The sequence below is a fragment of the Macrobrachium rosenbergii genome, chromosome 44, assembly GCF_040412425.1.
Source record: "Macrobrachium rosenbergii isolate ZJJX-2024 chromosome 44, ASM4041242v1, whole genome shotgun sequence".
Lineage (NCBI taxonomy): Eukaryota > Metazoa > Arthropoda > Malacostraca > Decapoda > Palaemonidae > Macrobrachium > Macrobrachium rosenbergii.
In genome coordinates, this window is record NC_089784.1 from 6323365 (window position 1) to 6328615 (window position 5251).

The 5251-nt window shown below is 34.4% G+C and overlaps 1 long non-coding RNA gene across 1 annotated transcript; it reads left to right on the forward strand.

The window, feature by feature from the left end:
• The first annotated feature begins 3936 nt into the window (after window positions 1-3936).
• LOC136829293 (uncharacterized) lies at window positions 3937-4862 on the forward strand. The gene is made up of 3 exons (XR_010850345.1): window positions 3937-4073; window positions 4206-4253; window positions 4743-4862. It is a non-coding gene; the product is annotated as an uncharacterized lncRNA (long non-coding RNA).
• The last annotated feature ends 389 nt before the right edge of the window (window positions 4863-5251 follow it).

The window sequence follows — 5251 nt, forward strand, 5'->3', positions numbered from 1 at the left end:
TGCTGATACACAGTAGGTTTTTCAAGGTGTCCGGGAGAAATAAAGATTTTTCCTCTAGTTTTGGTAGGTACGTGAGAAACTTGTTTTTAAGGTCTTTACGAGAAAATATGCAAAAACTCATGTTAGGTTTAAGGGAAAATGTACGGATTATAATGAATTTTTAAGGTTTCTAGGAGACTACGGATTTTTTTTATTACGATCCTATGGGTAGATATATGATATATTTTTTTTCTTTGAGACGCACAACTTGGACTAGTTATTATAGCCGGTTACATGCAGAAGTGTTTCTTTTCATAAGTAGGGATGGATAGATAGATAGATAGAATATAGGATTTAGGCCAAAGGCCAAGCCCTGGGATCTATGAGGTCATTCAGCGTTGAAACGGAAACTGACAGTAAGAAGGTTTGATAGGTGTACCAGGAGGAAAACCTCGCAGTTGCACTCTAGAACAATTGTTAGGAGAGGGTGGAAAGTAAGTTGGAAGAAGGAGAATATGAATGAAGGTACGATAAAGGGAATGGGAGAGGTTGAAGCTAGGGGCCGAGGGGAGGCTGCAAAGACCCTTAAGTAATGCCTACAGTACACCACGTGAGGTGCACGGACGTCACTACCCTCCTACGGGGATAAGCATGAACTGAACAAGCAGACTTACCAAACGAACGACAGACTTCCGAAGCAACACTGCTCTCATACAGCAGGTCCCTGAGAACCCATTCTCATCATGAAGAAAGCGAAACTTCCCAGAAAAAGACGAAATCAATCGTTCCTGCAATAACCATTATAGACTGCCAAGAGTAACAAGTGTTTTGTTTTCAGCGGATTGCTTCCATTGTAAACAAACTCATTATGCAAATGGGGACTCAGATCCATCCTATTAATGCACACTCAGAAACGCACACACTCACACACACAAGATAAAAAAAACACACTGCATTTGCCGCTTTTTTTCATTTGTTAATATAGTGTTCATCATTAGTCTTACTCCTTTCCATATACTTTAAGAATGAAAATCGAAAGTTAAAAAGAATTTCGATGAAGACTCAAAAAAACTGAATGACCATTATATCTTCAGAGAATATTAAAGAAAACCGAATTATCAGAAAGCAGTGAAGTGTGCCTCCTGGTAAATTGCGAATCCAAGAAAAGGGAAATAACAACCTATTAATCGGTTCTCGAAAGATGGGGGAAGTGCCCAATAAAAATGGACATGAACAAAATATCTCTGTGAAGGAGAAGAGCACTCGAAAGAAGATATAGTGGTAGGTTAAGATGCGGCCCAAAGCCTTCACACTTCACCTCTATATATATATAAATAAATAAATTAATATATATATATATATATATATATATAATATATATATATATATATATATATATATATATACATATATTATATATATATATATATATATATATATATATATATATATATATATATGTAAACTATAATAGCCACTTGGATCTTAAGGCTTTGTGGTGACAAGCGTATCCAAACAAACGCGAAGAATTCGAGAAGTTAAAAGGGTATTGTGCTATTATAGTTACATATGTATCTGGTAAAAAGTGACCCGTAGATTCTACATATGTATGTGTGTGTATATATATATATATATATATATATATATATATATATATATATATATATATATATATATATATACATATATATATATATATATATATATATATATATATATATATATATAGAGAGAAGAGAGAGAGAGAGAGAGAGAGAGAGAGAGAGAGAGAGAGAGAGAGAGAGAGAGAATAACTAGGACAACGTGCGAGATTTATTGCAATAGGTTGAACTCGAAAAGTTTGGCAAAATATGAATGTCGAGATGAACTAAACTGAGGATTCTGAATATAGTAGGCCTTGATATCATGTTACATGTAAGTTTTCCAAAGACTTTTTGAAAGGATGCATACTTAATGAAATGACGTTGACGCAGTGAAAAATTGAATTCTGATTAGAGATGGGCTTTATATGCATACATACAGACATGTATGTATATATAGCTGTGGTTTTAGTCAGTGATTGGATAGGCGCTGGACCTCCAGTAACATGTTCACTATACAACTGGTCTTTCTATTAATGAATTCAGCAACACTTTGCATGGACGGTAACTTGGATATCACCAGTGATGTCCAAACTTTAGTGCCGCTTAATCATTCGTGACAATGTGGGCTAGAAACCTCATCCCAAAATCTGTGGTAAGAAACTTGCATCGAGATTTAAAAGTTTGTGTGAGGAGCAGTGGGTCACACTGAGGCTATACTGTTGAAGTGAACTGAGCGGGTGCGTGTTAATCGGATTTTCATAAGAAATCTATTTACAAAATATGGTCCTCATTTATGCTTTTTCTGCGTGTAATAACGCATGACTGTGGGTAAGCGTTAGTACATGCTAATTGTCACTTCAGGTCTAGTGTTTTCCACCACTGCACTGGCCTGTGTATCAGTCATTAAGTAGAATGAAGGTACGTACCGTGATCCCATCTTCAGAATAGTATGTAACGTCATAAGAGTCAGAATTTCTGTCTTGACCTCCTTTGATCTTATCATCATTTTTGACAGCATGGCATATTAGCCATCATATAATTCATAACATTTATTTAAAAATATTAAATGATTTTTAAACTAGAGGATGGGCTACTGGCATGTACGGCGAACTTCATCAAAGAAACGGAGCATATTTCTATAAATACGAGTTCTGTTCAAAAGCTAGAAAAAATATTTGGTGGAATCATTTTATTCATGAATATTCAGATAACCGAGATAAACCTTCTAATGAATTACTACAACAACAAACATATTTAGATAAAGTATGACATCCCCTTTTGGAACATAGGGGTTCAATTACATAAAATGCAAAAATTTGTAATATATTCTCTTTTGCCGTGTAATATCCTAGACTGCTTTGCACCAATGTATTACTGTTTAGTGTTCTGTTTAACGATATTTTTCTTTGAATGGTAAATGTTAAGCTAAATTTATATTAAAAGGCTAGAATATATATATATATATATATATATATATATATATATATATATATATATATATATATATATATATATATATATATTAGTGTTTAAAGGAAGAAAAACGTAAATAACAATAAAAGGTGAAATTCATAAGCTGAAGTTAGACAAGCACAAATATTTCTACGAATTATTAGCGCTGTACCATTTTTTTTTTTACTAAACAATCTGAATCGATATCTGGATATAATTTTTGTAGAGAATTTGCCTAGTCAGTTTCAGTAACCAGTCTTTAGAATTTGTCTCATTTTATCGTAATATGGCCAATAGTGTTAAAACTATAAGAAATAGGAAGTCATGATACATACATACATACATACATACACACGCACACTCAGATTAATTACCCTTCCAGTGACATATAGTTCATTGCTCTCTCTACCAGCAAAGCACACTAGGTCAATCTTTTACGTTACTGGGACAATATAATGATTTACCTGTATATGGTTTCGTTTGCTGTACTAGTGGTAGTGGTCTTGTAAAGCATGGAACTAAAAAAGGATATTTCCCCGTACGTAATATTTTAGAAACATTGAAATTGGAAAAGACCGAAGCTTGGCAATCATGTAATTTACTTAGCCACAGTGTATGTAATATTTTGAGTATACGAGTATTACATGTACAATTTTTTTTTTTATTTCAATATCGCTGTCACTTTTGACGACATGGTTGCGGTACTAATATACAACCCATCAGTAATATCAGTGAAATCTTCAGTCAGTCTGTGAGCTATGACGATTTTGCTGTAGGAAGACGGGATTAACTGGCAACTGCTAGTTAGAGGGCGATAGACCAGTTTTATTCTCCTTGTCGCGAATCGCTGTTTACTTTGGAAGGGTAAGTGGGAAGCGTTACGTAGGCAGTTTGTTTGTCGAGGTGTTAGCGCGTGGTAACCATGATAGTGTCTTGTGACTTTTTCCTTCGTTTTGAAGTTTGTGTTCGGCGTATTCATTAACATACTCCAGCGACAATGGGTTGTTCATAATGTCGGGATGTTCATCGTCCTGCTGCTTGCGTTGATTGTTGTTATGGGTGAGCCTTCGACGTTTTGTCCCAATGCTTTTCATTATATGTTGTAGTTGTTAACGTCTACTTCTTTTAGGTGTTAATCACATGTCTTATTTAAATGTTCTTAAGGTCTTATTTCTTTGTCTTTTTTTTCAGATTCGGTGACATTAAGTACGAGAAGATTACAATATCACGAGGAACTTGGTAAATATACTGTACTACTGTAAACGGTGAGTATCTTTTGACTTTGATTTTTTTTTTTGTCACTGTCTTTGCAAGCCAATCCTCCCCATGATGTGGGGAGGAGCCACTTGTGACATACGGCAATTTATTTACTGTATGTCCAGGAGTGGGGCTTGCGTTTCAAAAAAATAAATAAAATTATTGGTAAGTTATTTTAGTTTTTCGTTACTTAGATTTTGCTGATTTGTGGATTAGATTTCCAGGTTTAGTTTTTCATTATCTTATTACAGGTGTAAATTCTAGAGTTTTATTTTTGAAGTTTTAGAATTTAGTCAGTGTTCACCGTGTCCCTATTATGTAAAGTAAAATGTTCCATGTTAACTGAAACATGTAATTTTAAATTGAAGTCCTTAAGGTTGTTTTTAGCTAATCCAGTTGACTTGGTGATTCATTTTAGGGTTGAAGTTGTGTACGGAACACAAATGACTCATACCTTGCTTTGCGTTGCAGGTGGATTGTGTGGAGTTGTTCAACAAAGCAACGATAATTTCCGTTGCACTACAGCAAGCATGATTTCAGCCACTGTCTTCTGGTGATTGAAAGTCTGGAGTTGCTAGGCTTACGCCGGGGATTTTTCCATGACTTGGTAATAATGCTAAGAGGTTTTCTGTGATCTTAGAAAGCTCGTGGAAGAAAAATAACTTTTTTAATCTTTTATTTTCCACCGAAAATTTGTATTCTCAGTACTAGATATGGAAATTTGTTAGATATTTATCGAATATTGGGTATACACTTTTTCCTGCTATAAGGTTGACGGAAGGTTTCCAAAACATATAAAATTATGCCGGTAAATTTAATGATCATTAGATTTTCATGTAGAGATTAATTCTGTTGTCCCTGTAACTAAAGGGGAACTCAAGATTTAAGGGTAAGAGTTCCAGTATGTGTAAAGACCATACATCAATGTGAGTATTTTGAATGCAAAGTTTTTGGCAACGTTTTAGTTTGCAAAAGGGGAT